The 26,908-nt window shown below is 44.4% G+C and overlaps 1 pseudogene across 1 annotated transcript in view; it reads right to left on the bottom strand.

The window, feature by feature from the left end:
- Window positions 1–387: 387 nt before the first annotated feature.
- Window positions 388–26,908, bottom strand: part of LOC308645766 (transmembrane protein 132B-like) — a 73,355-nt pseudogene continuing 46,834 nt past the window's right edge. The window contains exons 2-5 of the transcript in view: window positions 8,090–8,295; window positions 4,388–4,658; window positions 2,409–2,600; window positions 388–1,532 (exon numbers count right to left, since the gene is read on the bottom strand). The product of the transcript in view is annotated as a transmembrane protein 132B-like (transcript). The remainder of the gene's footprint in view (window positions 1,533–2,408; window positions 2,601–4,387; window positions 4,659–8,089; window positions 8,296–26,908) is intronic.

Genomic DNA, 26,908 nt, shown 5'->3' with positions numbered 1-26,908 from the left:
TGTACCTGCCCACTGTGCTTTAAAAGGTCTAGGAACAGGAAAATCACCATCCAAATCTCTCCTCGCTACACAGCCATTCGCCATGAGATGACTAACAATGTCTGTGGGGTTGGGTTTACTCTACCTGCACTGAGCTGGTACCAGGCTGTAGGCAAAACTGTTGTCTTAGAATTCCTCCAGTCCCTACATGTAGCTGTTTTAGAGGCATTTCCCAGCTTAAAACCCAGCTGATGTAACTCTCCAGGCCTCTGAAACATGCTTAGAAAGGGCTCCCTCCATACCTCCAGGAACTCAGCTTTGTGAAGTCACCCTATTGCTGATCAGACTCACTGCTCCACCATTCAGAAAACAGAAGGCATAAAGGTGAATACAACATAAGAAAGGAGTTTACATCTGGTCCTGCAGTCTTTCCATATAGTCTCTGAAGTCCTGTGAGTCCCCCAGCCCCATGTCCTGGCAGACCCACTTGATGTTGTCATCACTGTCAAACAGGATGGAGTTGGTGTACGGGCCCCCATCCTCAGGGAGGATGGTGGTGTAGGAAGTAAATTTGACCCTCTTCCTCTTCGGGCCAGAAGAGTTTACAGGTTCATTTTTCATCTCTTTCTCATAGACATAGTCAGAAGGTCTGAGCAGCTGACTGGAAAAGCTTCTGGGAACCTCCGTTCAGCAGGAAGTTCCTCTCCTCGAACTGCAGCCCCCTGTCTATCATGGTTGTGCACTCCTCGGAGGGGAGCGTGATGTCCACTGGGTTCTCCAAAAGCTCCACCTCATTCCCAAGCCAGACCCAGTCGTGGGAGTGGGGGATGTTGCCCTGCTCGCTCACCGCAAGCCTTTTGTGTCTGTACTTCCAGGCAAACGCCACGCAGTTGATCAGGAAGACCAGGATGGCCAGGCAGAAGACGCAGAGCAGGGCGTACATGCCGATCTCCAAGTCCATCAAGCCCCTCGAGGCCACTGTAAGGTCACTAGGGTTACTGGATTCTGGAAACTTCCCCTGGGTGGGGAAGCTGGTGAAGGCGTCTGCACCACCACTCTTGAGCAGCTCCTTGTCCTTCCCCTCCCCAGGCAGCGGCAGGGTTGTGCTCCTGTTGGTCCTGTCCTCTGGGCCAGCAGGGCCCCCACGCTGGAGCCACTCCTGGACTGCTCGCTCCTGGCTCCCTTCCCGCTCCATGGAGTTGCTCAGGTGATCTTTGTATTCCCGGTTCACGCCCTCAATGTCATTGCTGCCTGTGCTCCTCCTCGATGCCTGGTGCAAACCTGACCTTGACGCTTCCTTTACCCACAGCAAGAACACTCTTCCTCTTGGTCTTCTGGCAAGGCTCGCTGATCATCATCTCCAACTTTATCAGGGGCCCTTGTCCTTCGCCCTCTGCAACCACAACCGGCCACTGGGACTGCAAGTTTGGCTGGACAGATACCACCATTTCATCCAATGATAAGACAGTTATGGAAAAATCCTTGGGATCATAAATGTCTAAAGGTGTCACGGAGCCATCACTGAACAAAATCCAAGAACTGACTATGGCTTCCTGAGGGAAACGAAATCAAAGCATGATCAGCTCCCTTCAAATTTACAACATAAGCAAGATTTCGTATATAAACGCTTTTAAGTATATGTAGAAAAAAATCTTCCGTTTTATAATCTTTACCAGTTCTTGTCATGCCTTGAACTGGCATCAATAATCTGCAGGAGCTCCACTGGTATGAGAAATAAATAATAAGCTTTCATGAATGCACTAAAGTGTAAATTAATTTACTGCATGCCATATCAAAGAATTTGACTTTGACCTTTCTAAAAACACTTTGAAAGATCAGGCAATTTATCTGAATCAATTTTAGGCGCAACTAATCAGGCTACTGCTAAAGATAATATCACTTTGAACCTTCTTTATTAGGAAGCCAATGCTGATGAAGCAAAACGCACTCTGGTAAATTTCTTGGTAAACGATGGATTATGAAGTTGGACTGCTTGAGCGGCCCAGTGCCTCGGTTATCTTTATAAATGATTTGCAACAGCCAGGCACAGTGATGCACACCTGTAATCCTATCCAACCAGGAGGTTGATGCAGGAGGATCATGAGTTCAGGGCCAGTCTCAGCAACTTAGCAAGATGCAGTATCAAAAATTACCCATTTGGTTTGGCCAAGGTAAAAAAAACATGGCCCTCAGCTCACAGTCCAACAGCAGACTGTGCCTATCACAGGTTATCCTGCTGGAGAACAAATGGCAGAGGAAATGAGCCTCCGTCTCTACACGCTTTCCTAGACCCAATGTGCTGGGGGAGATGCATGGAGCAGCTCCAAGAACAGCAAGGGGCTGCAAGACCCAGCTGACCCTCTGTGTAGGACAAAACGACCTGGAGAGGAGCTGACCATGGACCAGGGCACAGGCCTCCAGGCTCTCACCTCCTGTGGGGCCTGGAGGACATCCTGGGCAGCCACTGTAGAGACGATGACCCTTCGGTCCACCCTGTGAGGCTGCAGGGAGAGGAACAAGCCAGCTACCAGCTGCATGCCCAGCTCCACGATGGTGATGCGGTCATCCAGGACAATCACTGTCTTCTCAGCCAGGATGGAGTCAGAGAGAGGTGAGAGGACCTGGGGAGTAAGTGAGAAAGCGCGGTCTCTGCCCACGTGACATTTCAAGTCCTGGAGCTGGTGGGGCCTCGGGAGACTCTGCAGTGCTCTACAGAGCGCACACAGGAAGACTGCTTACGTAGGTATCCTGCCATTGTCCAATTAAACTTAGCACTTGAAGGAGTTTTATAAAGGTCACCTTAATCTACTTCCTTTCTTGGGATTCATGCCATGATAACAACAGTGTATTTTCTGAGATAAGCTTGTTTTAAGTTAGAAGCAATGACTCAAATTTCCTGCCTTGGTACTCAGCACTCAAAGAGTAGCACTTTCCCAACAACCAACATTCAGGCTTTGAAAGCACTGGCCTGTGGTCAACTCTTTTGAAGGAAATGGTGCTCAGTCCTCTTCTCCTGCTCACATCCCTTCCAATGGGCAGGTTAGATGCCTATCATGGGACAATATGATCACTGTGTGGACCACTGTGGGATAACTGGATGAACAGTTAAAGTGGGGCAGGGAATAGTCATGTCCTAGGAGCCGTTCCTACCACTTTACTATCTAATGTGCAACCATGGGAGACTGAAACCCGGACAGGAATATGTCAAAGGCACAATTTCTAGAACAGTCCCCCTAAATGTTGACCTTAACCTTCAAACACAATGAGAAAGCACTCTACAATCACACTGTTATATGGCATAGCTGGCTCTAAAACAAGGGTCTCCCGAATTATACAGGAACCCTTAACAGCAGAGTGCATTCCCCAGATGGTAGCAGGAGAATTCAGACTCTAAGTGTGAGAAGGACTAAATCCAGCCATTACTGATGAGAGAGGGACCATGTGAGAAGGAATGGAGGGGTCCTCTTAGAGGACAGGGCAACACCTGGCCTACAGTAAGGAAACTGTGACCTCAGTGCTGTAACTATAAGAGAGCTAAGTTCTTCCAAGAAACTGAATGAGATTAAAAGCCAATGAGTTCCCAAAACTCCAAGATTAAGGGCCAAACCCAGCCAGCACCGGGATCTCAGCCTTAGGAACCCTGAGCATAGAACCAGCCCACCCACCAGGACTGTGTACCCACAGAATATAACTTAATAAATTACTGTTGTCTTGAAATGTTAAATTGGTGGTAATATATTACACAGAAATAGACACAAATATAGAATGTTACACATTTAATTCAACTTTGTTGAAAATTAACTTTGGCAACACCTAAAATAAGACATAATTAACTATGAGCAGTAACATTTTAAATTTGCAAAAATAAAACAAGCTGTGAGTTTTTCTTTTTTAATCTTGCCAAAATCAGTTAGAAATTATTTTACTATTAGTATGATGAAAATAGAGAGCTTTGAACTATGGATTCTTTGTGATTTATAGCCAAATACATGCTTTAAAAAATCTTTGCCTACTGTTAAAGGTATAATATAGCTAAATGGTTAAATGTTAAGGTTGAGGAGAAATTTGCTTTCAGAGATTCTACCACCTCCTAGTACAGATTAAAAAAAAAAAAAAACAGTGTCATATCAGGAAAAGGGTGACTTACACTCTGTGTTTCATTTAGCTTTCTCTGGTAAAAACAGATCAGGCATTTTTCTCAACCCTCTCAGAAAATACAAAATGTGTTTAGGTTATTAAAATTGGTGAATACTCTATTGCTTCTCATGATTCTGTTACAGGCAGACTCGGTATCTGCACATTTGCACAATCACCCTCACACATGTGCACACCCCTCCATGGCAGCATTTGCCTGCATCATCAGCAGGTAGTGGTGTTGTAGAGGTGGCAAAACATGAACCCCCTGTACATGAACAGTGGTGATTCCCGGCTCCCGACCAACCAGGGTCCTGCCATCCTGTAACTGGGGGACTCTGGGCTCCTCCACCTTCATGAACTCTGTCACAAGGTCAGTCATGTCAAACTGCCAGTCTGGGCCCAACATGTAGGTCAGCTGACCCAAGTCAGATGACTTGGTCACAAACTGGGTGAGGACGTGCACCAGGGCATGCTGGTACTGTAGGGAGCAGCCTCGCCCCTTCTTCTCCTCATCCTCCTCTTCTTCGCTTTCCCGGGTGGGCCTGAACACAAACAGACCACAACAGAGTAAGGGTCCTTGTTGGGAATGAGTGTCATGTGCCCCTGTGGTGACGGTGCAGAGTGAAATAAAGTGACTTTTCTCAGGCCAAATCTGTTCATCCATTGATTCACTCAACTTTCAGCAGTTAATTCATTCAATACCTTTTCAGCAGTCACCATGAGCCACACAGGCTGCTTCACACTTAGAAGGTGGACAGCAAGTGCACCCTGGCTTCCCTGGTCCACTGCCACAGGAGACTCCAGACCAGACAGGCAGAAATGGAGCCTCTGCTCTTTGCCTTCTGGAAACTGGGCATCAAAATACAATTCCCCATGTGGGAATGAAGCAAGATGGTGGCTTCTGAAGCAGAAATGCGAGGTCCTGAGACAGAGGAGCTGTCTGGATTCCTGCTTGCACTCCCTGTTGGGCCTTGAGCCAGGTGCTCTGCTCTCCCATGGGCTCAGGTACCTCATGCTGGAAATGAAAATAAGAATGGATGCCTGTTCCTCCCCTTTGGGAGTATAAAGATCAAGGACCAAGGACATCAAGGTGTGAAGACACTGGGAAAGCCCCTTAGGAACTGCAAAGATAAACCAGGAGCCAGTGGGCTTGGCCTGCTCTCATATCCCACTCCTCATTGGCCTGGGCCAGTGGACTCCACAGAAGCAGCTTCCTCCTGCTTAGGCCCTTGGGGTGCCAGAGCGCTCTCCCCTGGCACATCCTGCCCTCACCCAAAAGTACTAGTCTGGGAGCAAAGCTGCTCATGTTACTGGTAAAACTTGTGAGTGGATCTCTCCTTTCGCCCATCCTGGCTTCTGCTTTCCTTCGCTAAGGCTCTGGCCCTTCCTCCAATCCTGGCACATGCTCTCCATCTGTCCACAGCCCACCCTGAGAAATCCTCTGGTTCTGCAATTCCAGAACCTTCCCCTAAAGAAGAACCTCTCCTGTGGCCTCATAGGAGAAGACTTTGATTCATGGCTGTTGCCTAGTCTGTGACCACCAGTGAGGAGGAATACATCAGGGGATGAAATGACAGCAATTCCTATGTACTACTGTTGCACCTACTATGGGCCTAGTCTTCCCATGATGACAGCTGACTTTACAACAGCCACACGTTTAACTCATTCATTCCTCACAAAATCTGAAGACTGAAGTTGGACTGCTATCCTGATCATGTGGATAAGAAAGGGGCCACGTAACTGATCATGTGCAGAGGCAGGGCCAAGCCCAATCTGGTTGTCCCTGTGTGCATCCTCACCGGCTCTACAACTAACCTCATCTTTACTGTGGCTGTGACAAAAGGCTCACAGTGGTTAACATGTGTGTTACAGTTTAGATCTGCCAAAAGTTCATGTACGGAACGATGAAAGAATGTTCAGAGGTTAAAAAATCAGATTATGAGACCTGTGACCTATTAATCCACTGATATGTATTAACTGGTGGTAACTGTAGGCAGTGGGGTATAGTTGTAGGAGGCAGGTCACTGGGAGTAGGCTTTAGGGGTTTATATTTTGTCCCTGCTGAGTGTGGTGCTCTCTCTCTGCTTCCTGGTTAGCATGTCCTGAGCTGCTTTCTTCCTCCCTGCCCTTCTGACATGATGGTCTGCCTCACCTCTGGCCCAGAGCTATGGAGTCAGCTGACCATGGACTGAATCTCTGATACCATGAGCTGAAATACACTTGTCATTCTCTATGTTGTTCTTGTCAGGTCTTCTGATCTCAGTGATGCAAACTGACTAAAACATGTGACAACTGCTAACTAGCAGGTTTGCATCCAGTTCCATTTGATTTCTGAAATATGTGTTATTCACAATAGGTCAATCTGCCTCCTTGAACCAGCACTGTGACCAGCAATTCCAGTTTCCTGAAGCGAGAAGTAAAGATCTTTATGGGTAAGAGAGATGCCTTCAGAAGGAAAGGGACACAGCATTAAAAACATTGTGAAATACTGAAAAGTCATTTCAATTCTATTTTTGAGTCCATCAGAATATATCACCAGCACTGTTTCTGTTCAGTGCTACAAAGTCTTTAAACGCTGTCCTGATACTTAACAAAGACACACAGAGAGACAGCATCTACTCAGAAATTTAGAACATTGTTTTTTTTGTATTAATTTTTGATACTATTTATTTTATAATAAATGATACCAGCTGTCTTTTTTGTGCTAGTGATGAGAAGTTCCCCTTAATTAAGTGGATAAAATTGAAAGAAGTGCATTATAAAGTATATTTTACACTTCATTAAAAGGTGGCAGTGTGATAAAAGTTGTCAGTAAATACGTGAACTTTTAGAAGTTCTGAATTATTGAAACAAAACAGTTCTGTTAGGTGAAGATAAACTGTATTCTATTAATTCTTTTAACTTTTAAGTAATATTTTAAAATAATCACAAATTCACTGAAAGAAAAAAAAGTATGGAGAGATCCCATACACTCATTACCCAGTACTGCAAAATGACTATCTTTGTAATGAGAAGACAATACCAAAACCAAGCAATTGGCCTTGGCACACACAGAGATCATTTAGATATCACCAACTTTAGAGTCACTTGTGCCTATATGCATGCATGGGTGAGCAATAACCTCCATGCATAACTTATTTTGGCCTGGTAACAAAGTTTGACCACTTGGAAGGCAGGCACCTTAATTCCATTTAGGTTCCTTGGCCTCCCTGCTTTCACAAACAATTGTTTTAAAGACTTCCTCTATGTGCTTTAAGCACCACATTGATGAGGTCCTAAGTTTTTGTTTCAACCAAATATGATTGTCAAATATAACTTAAGAAATTCATGAATCCCTCCCACTTCCCCTATGTATTGGCAATGGAGAATGTTCCGCTCTCAAATGGCTTATCTGATGGGTCTGGCCCACCAGGGTACTCTCCATTGATCAGTTGTTTGTAGCTATTTCTGTGAAGTCCCCTCACCACCCTATCAGATCAGTGTTTGGTGATGGGAATCTTGGAGAGCAAGCAGTTCATCTTTAGAATTCTCTCTACTGGAGTACGCATCACATCACTGAATTCTTGGGACAACTTTTCAGTAATATTATTCTCAACTCAGATAAAGAAACTGAGGAATGGACAAGTGAAGCCACAAGTTCACAGAGCTTTAAGTGGGAAAACCAGGGTTTAAAACTCAGACAGCCTCACTCCAGAGCTCACAGTCTTAATCCCTGCATTGTGTCCATAAGAAATGACCAACATCCACGAGCAGGGAGACTAAGGAAGAGGAACACAAGAATGAACAGGAGTGAGATGGGGATGGAAAACAGCTGAGCCAATGCCAGGGCCCATGCTAGGCACACCTATCATCTCACTGAATCCTCACAACTACTCTAAAAGGTTATTAATACTAAAATGTGAGTGAGTCCCAAGTCAGACTCATCTGAACCCCAAGCACAGACCACTGTAACCCACTGTGGTATGGTTCTCACCTTCTGTTGGAGGCCACTGGGATCCTCCAACCCTTGATCTGGCTTAGCTCTGTGTCTGAGATCTCAATCTGCAAGGGGAGTCAGGGCGCCCAGACAGTGACTTCCACCTGGGAGGTGAAGTGCTGGTGGGTGAAGTTCACTATCGTGTCCACTTTACTTTTCATTTCCTTCCCATTCACGAAAATGGAGTCACAGTTGTTGGGAACCTTTGGGGAAGAGAGAGAACCATGAGATGCACCAGAAAGAAAAGCACAAGCAAAACCTAACAACAGCAAAGCACGTGAGCAGTGACAGCTGTGATTTATTAAGACACCAGGATGACCGCAAGAACATGACTCCCATAAAAGGGTAATTTGTAGGCACTAATTAGTGACAAATACTGATAAACAGACTCCAGAAAAACCATTTTGTTACAAAACTCTGACAAGTAAACCCGTAAACATAATTTAATGGAGTTACACAACCTCTGTTGCTTTTGCGATGTGCTTTTTCTTTATCTTACCTTTTTTCATGAACTCAAACCACCACCAATAAAACACCAGGTGCAATTTGTTTCACTCTGGCACCATATTAGAAGATGCACAAAAGGTTTTTGTTACATAAAAACATACTTAACTCAAGCCATAAAGAGGATCTTCTGAACAACCAAGAGAGCTTTGTACTAGATTTAAAATCCTGGTAAATCCATGAGGCAAAGCACTCATGAAATGTGCTAGAAACATAGATGCAATTATTTTTGCCCCATTAAACTATAATTTTGCAGAATAGTGGTAAGGATGTAGCATTTTAGCATGGTCTTTTGACTCAGCATTCGGAGGCTCCCCCTTTAATTGATCCACTCACAGATTCAGAATTAGACAATTTAAGGCTCCATTTCAATTCACATCTTCAGGATAAGCAAATAAAATGTTGCTGCCTTGTTCTCCTGGCCCATAAGGAAAAACATATAGATGAGGGAAGGGGAAGGAGTAGGCATCACGTCATGAAGAGGAGACAGAAAATAAACCATCATTTCACAACAGAATAACAAAACTGCAAAGGGGCCAGAATCTCATTTTATAGATGAAGAAACTGAGACTACAACATAAGTGGCCAGAGGTCTGACAACTTTTTTTAACTTAACAAAATAAGCTTATTATCTTGAAGTTCCAGAAGTCAAAAGTCCAAAAATCAATCTTGGTTAAAATTAGCAGAGCTGGGTCTGGGGATGTGGCTCAATGGTAGCGCACTTGCCTAGCATGCATGAGCCACTGGTTTTGATTCTCAGTACCACATAAAAAAAGTAAATAAATATATTTTGTCCACCTAAAAAAAAAAAAAACTAAAAAAAAAATTTAGCAGAGCTGTTTTCTTAAAAGTCTTTATCCGACTGGGCACTGGTAAGGCTCACAACTCAACCAGTGATGGCACCACACAGCCAGTCTGACAAGCCATCAACTAGAATCTGACAACTTCCCTTCCTCCTCTCTTCACCTCGATCTGGAGCTGCAGCTCAGACCTCTGCTCCAGGCCTCAGAACCAGGAGCCCAACTGCCTGCTAAGCATCATCAGGTGATTGGCTCAAGAGTGACATCAGAAATACCAACTTCCACACCCAGGGAAAACCTCCAAGTTATTTGAGACAAATTACCACCCTCCCCTGCAAAATGGTACTAATATAAATGTGCTCCCTGAGGAGGAAGAGGAGGCCTCCAACCACCCACCAATCACGTTTCTGGATGTGATAGTTCACCGTAGATTCAAACCAAATCCTCACCCTTCATCCCAGTCACAGAGAAAGAACCTTGTCATTTCCACTTCACAACATCAGCATCATCTTAGGGAATATATAAGTATGTTTCACTTAGGCCACTAACTAGAAGATCAGCTGAAGTCACAGTGACCCTGAGTAACCCTGGTCCACAAAGCAATGCAGAGGTAGCCAGAGAGCAACTGGGTCATTTTGGAGTCCTCTTCTGCCCTGTCAGAATGGTGTAGTCCAAAGTCCCCTTCTCTCCAGAATCTGCTCTTCTGAGCAACAAATCTGCCCTGGCATCACAGTGGGTTATTTGTGGAGTACTTTGTGTTGATGTTGTTATTGTTCATGTGGCTATTCTTATTGAGTATTTTAAGTTCCTGTATATTTCACATAGTAACTTTCTGTCACATTAATAGTTTGCAAAAATTTTCCCCCATTCTGCAGGCTGTCTCTTCCCTCTATAGCATGTTTGTTGCATAGAAGCTTCTCAGTTTGACTAATCCTATTTGTCTATTTTTACTTTTATTCCCTGTATTTTGGGGTCTTATGAAAAATGTCATTGCCTATACCAATGTCACAAGATGTTTACTCTGGTTCCTTCTAGTGGTTTCATAGTTTCAGATCTTACATTTGAGTTTCTTACCCATTCTGTTCTCATTGTCATTTTTTTGTGGTTGTTTGTGTTATGGGGGATGAAACCAGGGCCTCCCACATGCCAGGCAAGTGCTTTACCACTGAGCTACAACCCCAGTCCTCAAGTTTATTTTCATACCAAGAAATAGAGGTCAAATTTAAATCTCCTCCTAGTGAATATCCAGTTTTTCCAGCACTATTTATTGAAGACATTCTCCTTTCTCCAACATATGTTTTTGGCACCTTTGTTGAGAATCATTTGCCTGTAAGTACATAGGGTTATTTCTGAATCTATTCTGTTCCACTGGTCTGCATGTCTATTTTTAAAGGGATAAATTCAAATGGCCAACAAATTCATGGGAAAAAATCCCTCAACTTAATTAGCCATCAGGTCCATAAGACTCAAAAAATACTATCTCACCAAAGTTAGAGTGGTCATCACCAAAAAGAAAACAAAAAACAAATGATGGCAAGGATGTGAGTGAGAGGAAATTCTCATACATTATTGATGGGAACGCAAACTAATACAGTCATATGGAGAACAGATGGAGGCACTAAAAGTAGATCTACTGCATAATCCACTTCTGGGTATATCTCCAAAGGAAATGCTAACAGCATATAAAAGAGATACCTGCCACCCACATTCATGGATGCACTGTTCACAGCAGCTGATATGGAATCAACCCAGATGCCATCAGTGGATGAAAGGATAAAGAAGCTGTGCAATATACACACAGTTGTATATAATGGAATATTATTCAGCCACAAACGAATGATATTTCATCATTTACAGCAAAGAGGGTGGAATTAGAGGGTATTACATTAAAAGAAATAATTCAAGCTCCATGTTTTTATACATGTATGTTTTTAAAAGTTAATCTAAATGTTTAACAGTGATTACTAGAGGCTGAGAAGTGTTGAGGGGTGGGTAGTGGGAGATGGGATAATATGTACCAAAAGAGTTAGATAGCAGTAATAAGTTCTGGTGCTCTACAAAAGAGTTGGGGGACAAGTCTTTGCAATGACCTATTGCGTTTTATGTCTAACCAAAGAGAAAAGCTCAAAGGCCCCAATTATAAGGTAGTGAGAAGAAAATGGAAATATTAATTGTCCTGATTTGATCAGTACCCACTGTATACATGTATTGAAATATCACACTGTGGCCCATAAACATGTACAATTATTTTGTTCATTTAAAGTTTGAAATGTTTGAGATGAAAATGTTAACTACCCTGATTTGAACATTATGTTCTCTATGTAAGCATAAATTATCACACAGTACCCATGAATTTATAGAATTAAAATAATACTGTTTTTAAAAGATGATTCAGGCAATAACCAAAAATACAAGCAACAATAAATGTTGGCAAGAATGTGGGGAAAAAGGCACACTCATACATTCCTGATGGGTCTGCAAATTGGTGCAACCACTACAGAAAGCAGTATGGAGATTCCTCAGAAAACTTAGAATAGAACCACCATTTGACCCAGCTATCCCACTCTTTGGTTTATACCCAAAGGACTTAAAATCAGCATACTACAGTGATGCAGTCACATCAATGTTTATGACAGCACAATTCATAATAGCTAAACTATGGAACCAACCTAGGTACCCTTCAACAGATTAACATATAAAGAAAGCAGGGCATGGAAACATAACGGAATATGTAATGTTTTGAACAACCAACAATAAAATAAAAAAATAATAATAAAAAAAATAAAATAAAAGAATAATAAAAGTATGGCTTTTGCTGGTAAATGGATGGAACTGGAGACTATCATGCTAAGAAAAATAAGCCAATCCCAAAAAACCAAAGGTTGAATGTTTTCTCTGATATTCGGATGCTAATTCACAATAAGGGGATGGGGGGGGGGCTAGGGAAGAATGGAGGTACTTGGATTAGTACAGAGGGGAGTGAAGAGGGTGGAGGGTGTAGGGGCAAGAAGGATAGTAGAATGAATCAAACATTATAACCCTATGTGCATATATGATTACATGACTATATAACTCTACATCATGTTCAACCAGAAGAATGAGAAGATATAAACCATTTATGTATGATGTGTTCTACTATCATGTATAACTAATTAGAACAAATTTTAAAGATTTCTTTAAAAGATGATAGTAGACAGTGGAGCTAACAAGTCTCTTGGCCCCATAATTACAGTTTGAGCTGAAAAGGGCATTTCTTTGATTCTTCAAATTTTAGGAAAAAAGAATACTTCCCCATTTTCTCTGCTTTACTTTTTTAAAGGGGAGAAAATGAAGAGCAAAAAAAAATCAGCTATTTTGGGGGGCATGAATGAAGAACTTAAATCTGCATTATTGTGCTCAGGAAAGGGAACAATCAGAATATGATTTCTGTTTAGAGCAGAAAAATGGAATGGTGGGTCATGCTCTTACTTTAAAATCCCACAATGCTGACTCAAAATTAAACCTGGCGCCATCCATTTAGATACTTAGGAATGGTAACAGAAGTCCTATTACAAAGCAAACCCTCTTCCCATGGGAGCACTACACTGGGGCAAGTGGAGGTTCAAGAAGAACAGTTCCTCTGGAGCAAAAGAATGTAGTCTGCCCATGCCTTGCAGACCAATCCATTGGTTACCTGCCAATCAGAAGGCTGAAGTGCACATATTAGGAGGTTCCCTTCTGCCCTCACCTTCTCCCTGATGCAAGTAGTTGTCACCGATTGCTGGGACTTTCCCAATCCTACCTTTTAGAGTACAGACCTCAACTCTCCTACATTTATGAAAAATTCTGGTTCTTGACAACTGCTTCCCACCCACAACTAATTCCACTTTGGATCACTCTGAACCACATCTACTGCCAGGAACACTTCATCTTTGGAAACCATGAAAGTTTTTTTCTGTCATTAGAATTGAAATCATAATGCAGTGACTCTGCACCCTTTCAGAGCATGTGCAGATTTAACCCTGCCTTGTATTTCAGGAATCGATGTACAACTGAAATGGACAAAATAATTAATTATTTAAAAATGTAAAAGAGTAAAAGAATTTAGCAGTTCTGTATGTTATTATCATTTTTCTCTCCAAGGATATAAATACCCTTTAAAAATGTATGTTCTCCATCCTTGTGTGATTCAACTAAAACAGCTCATTTAATATGGCTTATCATATTGGGTGCTAACATCTGAATACATGAAAACATACAGGAGCCATATCAGATATACAAAAAACAGAGTTCCCCACTCCAGGGATTCACCAATTTACAGCTGGCCCTGTTACTTACGGGTTCTGTATCTGTAAATTCACGCTTTCTAAAAATTATTTGTAACCCCAAAAGCAACATTCAGAGGACTTTTGTGGTGACTGGTGGAAACATAGACTGCACTGAAAACTCTTGAGTCACCTGTCGCACGCACACACCACCAGCTGAGTGCTCCCTGTCACTTTGCCACCACTTCCAAAAGGACCACCGCCTGCGGGGCAGCTCGCCTTTGCCCAGGGCATCACTGTGGGCCCTTCCTGCTGCTCCACACAACAAGCCCCACCGTTACTCCCTGAGGGGTCGGATGCTCACTTCACCTGTCCAGAATCCAGGCATGAAAAGGCTGCCATATGCTCAGTTTCGTGACGGGGTTGGGGCGGACCACGCCCAGGGCTGCCCAGGGCCGAGGCTGCACAGAGGCAGCTGATCCCCTGAGGCGTAGGGCCGCTTCCCCACTCACAGGCAGCGATCTCCCCCGGCCCTTCCACCGCTTTTCCCCATGTGGACCGTGTCCTCAGAACTGGGGGTCACACAGGCAGGGCCCCACAGGCCACTCACCACACAGCAGCCCTCGGCCTGTACCTCCTGGGTTCTAACACCACTATGGCTTCCTTTCTCTTCAGGAGACCACGGCGCTCCGCCCACCTCGGCCTCGCTGCCCCTCCACTGATTGGCTAGGAAGAGGCACGTGGTACGACCCTGGCCAATGCCGAGTGAGAAGCCCGCTAGGGATTCTGGGAAAGGGTTCCTTCACCAGAAGCTCCAGAAGTGTCGCATCCTTCCACCGGATGTTGTCTCATGGAAATGCAGGAGGATTGCCCCAGGCCCCAAGAACCTCCAGGGAGCTGGCCAGGGCCTGGCGCTGTGAGCTGGGAAGGATGGAAGGAACCCAGGTGCTGCCTGGGCCCTGACCCGGAGAGGCTGCTGGACCGGCTCTGCCAGAAGGGCAGACTTGGAGACCTTCACCGTTGTGAAGACCATGTTCATGGTCACCACTAAGATCATGCCAAAGACCCCAGCTCAAGGACCACTGCTCAGAGGGCCTCCCTTTAGGCTTGTCCACTCCAAACTTCCTGTACCCTTCTGGTGTCCCTCTCCATCTATGTTACTCCACATTCCTCTAATTTGCTGTGCGTGCCCCTGAGTACACACTACTGGATTTCTTTAAGCTTGGTATTGTTGCATGATTTACATTATGTAGATTGCACCAGATTGCTCTGTTATGCTACATCATTTCCTTCTCAGTAGGTATTCTTGGAATGCTCCTGGTTGATTCTTATCCCTGGACTCCACCTGAAGGTAATCTGCCTGTGGATGTGGACCTGTCTCCTCTTCACTCCTCTGGCACAGTGCAGGGCGCTTAGAAAGCATTCAATAAGTAGATGCTGAATGTGTGACCAGGTCACAACCGGTTCTTCTGGGACCTGTTCCTCCCAGGCATCACCAAAAGCAGTGAGTGTCTTGGTGAAAGGGAAACAGGGGCACTTAAATGAGGTCTCATGCTGATGGCATAAAGAAAAATGAAAGTAATTTCAAAGGTCATTAGAGAAAACACAGTGGGAAGATACAAAGTAGGTAAGAAAACACAAAGCTGTTATGTGTATGACCTTGGAGTCCCAGGGGTCAATTTGGCCTTTTTACTAGGAACTGAGATCCCTATATATGAAATTACACAGAGTACATGTGTATTGGGGCAGACGAATTTTAGGAGATAAATGATGAGATATTTATGATGAGATAAAAATCAGAGTCAGATTTCCATCATTTTTCTAAATGATACCTTCAAGGCTGTCTGAGCCCCAAGAGGAACATTGAAAACCAAATGCTATCAACCCTAATATAAGAAGAACTGAGGACAGGATTGGAAACCGACAACTTGTGTCACATTAATCTATAAGCATGTGTAAAATGGCTTGTAAATGTCATCTTAGGAAACTTGCCTTTAGAGGTTAATATTTTTACTGTCAAATTACACTTTTGCAACTACATTAGTCATGAATAAAAGAGACCAAAGGGGACTCTCCAGATGTAAACATATCTCCTTGGGGATCTTGTAAGACATAATTTCCTTCATTTTCTGTTTAGGAAAGCAGCAGGAATTTCATCTGCATTACCAGTCCTTTGTGTTTGTCAAATTGTAGACCCATTGGTTTGAGATGGGAGACTGTGCATTAAACCTCTTCCTTAGGACACCTCCCCCAACCCAAGAACTGTGCCACTAAGTTAGAAGAAAAGAATACTACAGAATCAGGTAGTATGTTGCTCACAAAATTCACAGAATATATTGAAATTTCATACCAAAACAGACAAAAAGAAAAACCTAGTCAATTGAAATCTGAACCAAACACTTTGTATATACTACTGTTTAGCAAAGTATACTCTAAGGTACAATAGATCCCAAACTATTTAATTTACCTTGAATTTTTGCCAAAAAATAAAAAGGAATAATAGTAGCTATCATGTATTTTTATTACATAACAATTATTTTCAAAGATTTACTTAGAATCATACCAATTAGACTCTCCAAGTATTCTGTATATGAGGTGTTTTGTCCCTATGTTACAGATGGGAAAACTGAGGCCCAGGTTAGGCTGCTTCTCCAGTGATCACAACGCGCAGATGCAGAGTGTGGGTTCACACTGGGGTCTGTGTCAGAGGCCTCCTAGGTACAGTGTGTTGCTGCCTTGCTGCACCCCACACAAGGAAAACATGGCCTTTCCTCCAGAGAACCATAGGCTGATGGGAAAAGGCAAGACCTAAATGCACACATGGGGACCTTTAACCAACCTTGCTGAGATATAATTTATAATTAATATGGTGCATATGTTTAAAGGGTACAGTCCTATGAATTTGATGCTGTATATACCTATGAACCCATCCTCCACTCAGAATATTCCTGTCACCCTGAATGCCTCTTTTCCATCCATCACTCCCTGAGTTCCTGGCTCTGTGTAACTGCTGATGAGCTTTCTGCACCGTAGAATCACATGTGCACTCTGTGCTTACGAGATGCCCAGGTCTTGCTGGCTGCATTCGGTCCATCCAAACAACAAGAAGGGGCTGCTGCTCACCTTAATTTGAGGTGCCCATGACATCTCCTGCCCAAAGAGACTCTCTGTCCCTCATCCCCCACCACTGGACCACCTCTATAGAGGAAAAAAAAAAAAGGAAGACACAAAAAAGCTACCCAAATTGCATTCAGCAAAGCTTAATTCTACCTTTTTAAACAAGCACTACCAAAATGGTGCCCCTTATCAAGACTATGCCAACAACCAAGGCCCAAGGTTAGGATTTGGTCCAAAGCTTAGCATGTACTTGTCTATGGGATGTCTTCATTTAAGCACTTTATCCCTTCACAGGGAATATTTAAAAAGCACTGCCAATATAGGTTTATATGAGAGCCCCCTACTTCACATGCATCCCACCATGCCTGGAAAGACAGTGTCCACCTGCAGAGCCCAGCAGCACATGGTGCTGCTAGCATCCTGCACAGTTGTGACCAGGGCCCTGGGCTTCTGGGGAGCATCTCTGCAGCATAAATGCCACGTGCCACATGCACAGGTGCAGGGGACACGAGCTTAAGTCTTCAGGGTGGATATATAGATCAGCCACATAAAAGACAAATATTTTGCAGGATTCTGAATCATAGTCTCAGAAAGAGAGGAATATTGAAGGATAGAATTATTTGTGTTTTTCAAACTTGTTTTGAAACTACTTTTGTGGGGGAGGGATTGAAGATTTAACCCAGGAGTGCTCAACCACTGAGCCACCTCCCTAGCTTGTTTTTTTTTTTTTTTTTTTTTTTTTGAAATGGGTCTACCCTTGAACTTGTGGTCCTCCTGCTTCTGCCTCCCAAGCCACTGGGATTACAGGTGTGTGCCACGACAACTAACTGAAAGTTGTTTTGTGTTTTTTTTTTTTTAAGAAAAGAAACTTTTGCAAAAAGAATAGTGTGAACTGTTAACTTATAAAAATCAGAAGCTAAGAATTTTTATCTCTGAGATATTAGGAAAAGGGGAAAAGTAGCCTCATATCCCCTACTCCAGGTCATAGGAAGGCCCATGCTAGACACCTGGAAGGGCCAAGAGAAGTCTGAACACCCACGTTCACACTCACATTGAAGATTTCTGGGGAGGTCCAGGAAAACAGACCCCAACCAGGGTCAGAGAGGAAAGCCTGGTGCTTGGGCAGGCCGGATGGCTCAGTCAGTCATCAGAATCCATCCCTTAATTGACTCTGAGCCCTTTCTGGCATGGGAAGTGCTGGTTGAATCCTGGCTATAATTCTGGTTCTGGCTTGTCTGAGAAGGAGCCCCTGGGGTGAAACTACAAGGATTCTTACTGTAAATGACTTTCACGCCTCCTACAAATCCCTGGAGACACAGCTCCAACACCACCTGCTCCCAGAAGTCAGCCCTCATTCTCCTGTCCCCATTTCACTTTGCACACACGTTTAAAGGAACATTTCTAAATCATGACCATTGAGGCTAAGGGTCAGGCCCAAACCATCTATGCAGCTGTAGCACCTGGCAGCACAGTGTGTGTTTGTAAAGTAACAAGATTAACGAAGACTTAAGTTTCTGTGAGGTTTGAGCCAATGGCTTCTCAGGCCAAGTCTCCCAAAGTTCGGTTGTCTGTGTGGTGTGGTCACCCGCTCTGCCACGTCTCCACATCATAAACAACTTGATTCCCACTGGGAAAGACAGCCAGCGAGGCTTTGAAGTGAGAGCAGGAGGAAGTCTGGTGGTGACCCATACCCTCAACCTCCCCGTCCCTCCAAGGATCCCAGAAGGAAGTCACTTGCTGTAGGTTCATAACTTTCACAGACACAGCTTGGTCCTGTCTCCCCAGCTCACTCAGTTTGGGAACGACCAGTAATAGTTCAGTTCTGCCCACCCAGTTTGGCCCCCAGCAGGGAGGTGTCTGTGAGGGGTGGGCTCCTTGCACTAAATGCATCATTTCCTGAGGTACTTTAGAAACAATCCGATAGCTATTTGTTTTACGTCCTACCAAGTCTCATGTTCCGTACCAGAAGTGGCACATGTGCCAGGCTTGAAGAAATGCTGAAGCAACATCTATAGATAGATTTGCAAGGCCACAATTTGAATTTCAGACAGCTTAGCAGAGACTTCAAGTACTAGACAGCAAAGAGCACACTGAGCCCACTGTCCTACCAAAAGGCTCAGAGCATGACCAGGGCTGTGCCCTCTGAGGAGCAGCAGGAGCCCCACAAGGGAGGGAAGAGAGGCCCTAATTACAGGTCCTAAATAAACAAACAAGCAAACAACAACAAAGCCTGAATTAGGGCTAGGTCAAGTGTATCACCCCAAACAGAAGGTTTTCAGTAACAACAAGAAAAACCACAAGACATGAAAAGAAGCATGTCTTAGCTGAGACTGTCACAAGGAAATATGACCCACTGGGAAACTTCAGCCTCATTGTTTTCTAACCATTCTGGAGGGTGAGAAGCTTGAGACCACAGTGCTGGCACACATGGGGACTGCAGGGGTGGAATGAGTGTTCCCAGCCTGAGGAGCCCTGCCTCCCACTGTGCGCACACCTTCCTCCCAAGGCTGGGCCTTGGGGCATGCAGAGAGGAGAGAAGGGTCTGTCCTCCTCTGCTGGAGGGAATGAGCCCCATCATGAAGGTCCCACCTGTATGACTTCATCTAAACCTAATTATGCCCCAGAGCGCACCTAGAAATATCATCACATTGGAGGTTAGGGCGTCAAGGACTCAAACATACAGTCCACAGTAAACAGAAAACCGTTACCCACCCACAGAGGGAAAGGCAGGTGCCAGAAACTTCCTATGAGAGCTCAGATGTCGATCTTAGCTAAGATTTAAAAATACGGAAAATATATATCATACAATATATAAACATATATATTGCATATTATAAATAATACATATGAAATATCATATATTTTTAAATAATAAAAGGATAGTAATATGACAATGTCATAACAAGTAGAAAATATCAGAAAGCAAAATTATTTTTTGTAAAAAAAAATTCCAGAGATTAAAAAAAGCACAAAAATTGAAACAAAAAATCTTTTAGAGAAGATCAAAATTAGGATGAGGTGGACAGAAAGAAGCGGCCAAGCTGAGAGATTGATAGAGATTATACCCCAAAGAACAAAGGAAAAGACGATGAGGAAAGTGAACACAGCATAAGAGAAACACTGAGCTCACCCACAGACGTGGACCAAGATGCTAGACGAGGGGAAGGGGAGGAGCAGGAAGTGTTGAGGAAATAATGATTAAAACCATCCGAACCTGATGAAAACACCACACATCCAAGAACTCCAATAAGCAGGGTAAACACTGAGACAGTCACATTCAGACACATTTCAGTAAAAATTTTGATAGACAAAGAGAAAATAATACAAACATCAAAAGAAAAGTTATTCATTATGCACAAAGGAAACTCAAATTAACACCTGACTTATCAGACATAATGGAACCGGAGGCTGAGGAACACCATCCAAAAGGTTCAAAAGGGACTGTCAATCAAGAATCCTATAGGCAGCAAGATTATTTCAAAATGAATCAAAATAAATACATTCCTGAAAGTTCTTCAAACTGAGAGCAAGTTAGCTATATGGTACTTTGAATCCACATTAAAAATACTTTTGAAAGTAATTGCCTAATTATAAAAGACAGTAAAAATGCGTATTTGTTTTCCTACTTTAAACTGATTTTAAAAGCAGTTATCTCAAGCAGTATGTATATAATTGTTCTGTTGGGCCCAAACCATGTAGAAATGTAATATGGTGAACAATAACAGGAAAAAGGAGGTAGGCAGGAGCAAAGTTGCACGGAGTGGGAGTCTGACACCAAAGGCTGGAGCCACAGAAACAAACCAAAGGAGCAAGCCAAGATGGTAAATAAGGAGGTTAATTTTAAAATTATCTAACTATGGACCTGTGGCGAGCCGCTTCTGCGGACTGTGGTCGCCATTACAAGATGGCGCTGGCCTTGTGGTGGTCTGTGATAAACAACTCCTTCTTTGGGAGAGTTGGCACATGGTTCTTTGACACCCTACGAGAAAGCTCCACGTGGCAGCTTCGCATTGGGTGTTTGGATACTTTATTAAGGCTGGGAGGGGCTTCTGGGAATTAGAAGAACTCTCGAGAGCTTGAATAAACAGCTGTAAGAAGATTCCCGGTGTTGCGTCTTCCTTGCGGGCAAGGGGGTCGCGACAAGTGGTGCCGAAACCCGGGAAAATCAAAACTTGCAAGTCGTCAGAGGTGGTGCACTGAACAGTCCCGGTAAGTGGGACCCCATAGTCCCCGTGGGTGGGACCCGACAGTCCCGGTGAGTGGGACCCGATAGTCCCGGTGGGCGGGACCTGATAGTCCCGGTTAGTGGGACCCGCAATCAAAGCGGAGTCAGCTCCTCTACAAAGACAGAGAGAGCCTCATATTTTATTGCAGCTGCACTGTGTACTTTTCTTTTGTTTCTGTGTACTTTCGTTTTGTCCTCTGTATCTGTTCTGTTGCTGTGTCATGGGTGTCACATCTTCAAGCCCGCTTCTTCTGGCACTAGACGGCCTGTTACGTTCCAAAGGCCTGAAAGTGAAACATAGTATCTTACAGAGATTTTTGCAGAAAGTAGATGTTGCTGCACCGTGGTTTGCATATTCGGGCAGCCTTACTATGCCTTGTTGGGATAAATTGGGCAAGGATCTTGACTTTGCTTGTGAGCAGGGCATATTGGAGGGTGGGGTGATTCCCCTTTGGAAGATAGTCCGTAGTTGCCTCACAGATGGCAGATGTCATGACGCACTTGCTAAAGGACAGGAGGTTTTAGAAAAGTTACATGAGGAGAAATCGGAGACAGCAGGCAGTGCGATATCTCAGGAGGATGGGAGTGTGCGGAGCGTGAAACAGGGGAGGAGACGATTATCTCTGACAAAAGGTGAGGTATCTCGGGAGGATGGGAGCGTGCGGAGCGAGAAGCAGGGGAGGAAACGCTTGTATCCAGATCTCAGTGCGCTGCGCACACCCCCATGTGGAAGCGGGTCAGAAGAAGAGGAGGATGAGGAGGAGGAGCTTGGGAGGCTGTCTCGCCAGCTAGGGAGTTTAGCTGCTGGAGAAGGGAACGAAGATAGACCGGGGCTCAAGAAATGTGATCCTCCGGACCCACCGCCGTATGGTGGGGGTGTTTCGGGGAGAGCTTTCCATGCTCAAACATGGAAGGCTGTTAACGCTGAGATGGGTCTTGCTTATCCAGTTTTTCAGGATGAGAATAGGGGAAGATTTTCGGAGCCTTTAGATTTCAAAATTGTGAAGACCCTGGCAGAGTCTGTACGCACTTATGGGGTGGATGCCGCCTTCACATTAACTCAGGTGGAGAGTCTGTCTAGATTCTGTATGACTCCCTCTGATTGGGCTAGCCTTGTTCGGGCTTGTGTTTCTCCGGGCAAGTATTTGGACTGGAGAGCATTTATGCTAGAGGGCGCAATAGAGCAGGCCGCCCAAAACCATGCAGCAGGACATCCTCATTGGGATAAGGACATGCTTTTGGGGCAAGGTAGATTTGCTAATCAACAGACAGGATTCCCTCCTGAGGTATATGATCAAATTAATAACATTTGCATTCGGGCATGGAAGTCACTTCCAAATAGAGGAGAAGTGTCTGGTAATTTGACCAAGATTTTACAAGGCCCTACAGAACCCTTTTCAGATTTCGTAGCAAGGATGGTGGATGCTGCTGGAAAGATTTTTGGGGATCCTGATAGAGCCATGCCCCTTGTTAAGCAATTGGTCTTTGAGCAATGCACCAAGGAATGTAAAGCAGCAATCGCTCCTTATAAGAACAAAGGCATAGAAGTATGGATGAAAGTGTGTAGAGAGATTGGAGGGCCTTTAACTAATGCAGGTCTTGCAGCTGCTGTCCTTCGGATTGCAAAAGGGGGCAATCCTGCCGCCAGAACATGCTTCCATTGTGGTCAACCCGGTCATATCAGACGTGAGTGTCCCAAAAATGTCAATTTTACTGGACCTCCTCACGGTGGCCCTTCCACTGGCCTTCGATCACCGGGATTGTGTCCAAGGTGCAAAAGGGGGAAGCATTGGGCAAAAGAGTGTACATCAGTGAGGGACATCCATGGACAGCTTATTTCAGCTGGGCCAAAAAACGGCCGACGGGGCCCCCGACCCCAGGGCCCGCAAATATATGGGGCAGTGGAGAATGTCACACCCGAACCCGAGACATGGCCATCTCTACGCCATCCCATGAAACGCGGAGAGCCACTACAGGTGCCGCGGGATTGGACCTCTGTTCCACCTCCAGACTCGTGTTAACACCTAAGATGGGAGTCCAATTGGTGGAAACTGAGTTCAAAGGGCCTCTACCACCTGGCACTGTAGGTTTGCTAATTGGACGTGCATCTTCCATTTTGCAAGGTCTTCATGTTTTCCCTGGAGTCATAAGTCCTGATACTGTAGGGATAGTAAAGGTTATGGTGGAAGCTCCAAAAGGCATTGTGTCCATCTCCCCAGGAGATCGGATTGCTCAATTACTGGTTTTGCCTAGTTTACATGATCATTTCCCTGCAGACTCAAAGTCACGGACAGGGAATGAGATTGGTACCACCGGAGGGAATTGTGCTTATTTGTCACTAGATATGAGTAATCGCCCTACTTTGGAATTAAGCATAGAAGGTAAATCAATTGTGGGCTTACTTGATACAGGTGCAGATCGTAGCATCATTGCACTTAAGGACTGGTCTAAGGGATGGCCAGTGCAGACTTCTAATCAATCTCTGAGAGGACTTGGATATGCCCAGGCTCCTCAGGTTAGCTGTAGACATCTTTCCTGGAAGGACCCGGAAGGACATCATGGTACTTTTCAGCCTTATGTACTTAATTTACCTATCTCTTTATGGGGCCGTGACCTGATGAAAGACATGGGGTTCACTCTTAGTAATGACTATTCCCCACTGTCCCAACAAATTATGCACAATATGGGGTATAGGCCAGGTTTAGGACTAGGAAAACATTTACAGGGACGTAAGCATCCTGTACAAGGTCATCAAAAGCTTGACAGATTTGGTCTGGGTTTTTCCTAGGGGCCGCTGAGGCTCAAATACCCATAACATGGCTCACCGAGGAGCCTGTTTGGGTGCCTCAGTGGCCTCTTCCCTCGGTTAAACTGGCAGCAGCCCATGCTCTAGTTAAAGAACAACTTGACTTGGGTCACATCCAACCCTCTACTTCTCCATGGAATACTCCCATATTTGTCATTAGGAAAAAATCAGGGAAGTGGCGCCTACTGCATGATCTACGAGCGGTTAATGCTCAAATGCAACCTATGGGGCCCATTCAGAGAGGGCTGCCTCTGCTCTCTTCTGTTCCTCAAGGCTGGCACATTATTGTTATTGACATTAAAGACTGTTTCTTTTCTATTCCTTTACATCCTAAAGACTCGCAGCGTTTTGCCTTTACCCTTCCCTCGTGTAACCACGAGGAACCAGATCAAAGGTTTGAGTGGATAGTGTTGCCGCAGGGAATGGCTAATAGTCCCACAATGTGTCAGATGTATGTAGGGAAGACACTTGTGCCCCTCAGACAAAAGTACTCCTCCATCAAGATCATTCATTATATGGATGATGTATTATTGGCTGCTAAATCAGAACAAACAGTTCATGAGGCCTATGACGACCTCGTGAAGTTGTTAGCACAATGTGGGCTGCATATAGCACCTGAAAAGGTTCAAACAGGAGATTCTATTAAGTATTTGGGAGCAACAATTGGGTATGACAAATTACAACCACAAAAAATCACCATACGAACTCAGGATCTTCAAACTCTAAATGATTTTCAGAAACTGCTGGGAGATATTAATTGGATACGAGGATATTTACATATTTCTAATGTTGTACTACAGCCTTTGTATGCTACTCTTAAAGGTGATCCAGATCTTACTTCCCCTCGTAGCCTCACCAAAGAGGCTAGAGCGGCCCTTATGACAGTAGAAGAAGCTATACAACATGCCACTTTATGCAGGCTCCAGAGTGATAAACCTTTTCAATTATGTGTGCTTGCCACTATGCGGCAGCCTACTGGAGTACTATGGCAAGATGGACCTTTGCTATGGATACACCCACATGTATCCCCAGGAAAATCCTTAGAATATTATCCTGATGCTGTTGCAGCATTAGCACTTAAAGGGATTCAACAAAGCATTCAATTTTTCGGACAATCACCTTCTTCTCTTATTATACCCTATACTAAAGCTCAACTTAATGTTTTGTGTGCTACTCTAGATAACTGGGCTATTCTATGTTGTTCGTTTCAAGGGGATATTGATAATCATTACCCTTCTCATCCGTTACTCCATTTTGTTAAGGAACATCCTATTATTTTCCCTAAAGTAACTTCATCCAGTCCAATTCCGGGGGCTGTTAATATTTTTACTGATGGTTCCAAGTCTGGAATGGGAGCTTATGTCATTAATGATTCTCCCCCTGTCCAGCATCAATTTGCTCCTGGAAATCCACAATGGGTAGAACTGCAAATTGTTATTGAGGTGTTTAAACAGTGTTCTTTTCCTTTTAATCTCATTTCGGACTCCATCTATGTGGTGCAAGCACTAAAAATCCTAGAGGCTGTGGGAGCTATTAGTGATGCCCGTAATGTATCTGCTTACTTTAATCAGCTTCGACGGCTTATCTGTAGCCGCACTGCTCCCTTTTATCCAATGCACATCCGGGCTCACACCTCTCTCCCTGGTCCATTATCACAGGGTAATGCCTGTGCGGACTCAGCCACTCGAGGTCAGTTGATCTGTTTGGCTTCCTCCTTAGAAGAGGCTAAATTGTTTCACCAAAATTTCCATGTCAATGCTTTAACACTGCGCAGGCATTTTTCCATTTCTAGAGCAGATGCTCGGCAGATAGTATTGCACTGTCCCCATTGTGTCACATTTCTTCATCCCCCTACTTATGGAGTGAACCCACGGGGGTTGAAGCCACTGGTTGTCTGGCAAATGGATGTGACACATATACCTGACTTTGGTAACCTCAAGTATGTCCATGTTTCTGTTGATACGTGCTCTGGAGTTATTCATGCTTCTGCGTTATCAGGAGAAAAGGCACGTAATGTCATCACTCATTGCCTGGAAGCCTGGGCGGCGTGGGGTGCGCCCACGTCCCTTAAGACTGACAATGGACCTGCTTATACTGGCAGACAATTCACGTCCTTTTGTTCTACTATGGGAGTGCAACTTACTCATGGTCTGCCTTACAATCCTCAAGGACAAGGCATTGTTGAGCGTGCTCATCGCACCTTAAAGGAAACTTTACAAAAACAAAAAGGGGGAATAGGAGCTGGACATACTCCTAAAGAATGCTTGTCCTTAGCTCTCTTTACTATTAATTTTTTGAATTTGGATATTCATGGTCGCTCTGCGGCCGATAGACATGTGTTCCCTCAGCCCTCTGTGATTGGCTATGTTAAGTGGAAAGATGTTCTTACGGGCCAATGGAACGGCCCCGACCCCGTGCTGACATGGGCACGAGGATCCGTATGTGTTTTTCCCCAGGATCGCACGGAACCATTGTGGGTCCCTGAACGCCTGACAAGAAGAGTCCTGACGCCAGCTACTCAGCAACAAGAATTACCACAGCAATCCCGTGATGAGGATCTTCATTCTGCTGAGTGCTCTGGCTCTGGTGCTGATGCCGATGACACAGACGACACCAATGCAATGGTGGGCGGTGGCACGGGCTTGGCCAATGCCGATGCCGGTTCACGGTAATTCCAGTGTCCTTCCCACTCTTTTCTCTACCTCGTGTGAGATGTCTGCGCCCTGTGCCTCTCCTAGAGGGGACGTGGAACGCATTTACAATCAATCTCAAGTTAATCTCACAGGAGTGTTTTGTTTTAGCCTTGGGAACGCTCATTGTATCCGTCTTAAGACCAAGAATTTGACTAACTGGGACAATCCATTGCAGTCCAGTCAAGTCTCAGGGAGCATTCTCAGTACTGTATTGGGCCAAGTAGTCTCAGGGGAACAATCAGGCTCAGGAACCTCCGTAAATAGCTCTGCTTTAACCATAACTACCTTGGCTAGTATCTCCGAGGTACTAATTCCAATGCCCCCATATTCTAGTGGACTTCCTTATGCCACTCATTTTAAGGCTTCTCCTTACTGTACCCCTAATCTTGGTTTCCCCCCAACATTCACGCCTTGTCAGGATTATTCT

Source organism: Spermophilus citellus (assembly GCF_964194105.1).
Source record: "Spermophilus citellus genome assembly, chromosome: 3".
NCBI lineage: Eukaryota > Metazoa > Chordata > Mammalia > Rodentia > Sciuridae > Spermophilus > Spermophilus citellus.
This window is presented reverse-complemented; position numbering and strand designations above follow the sequence as displayed.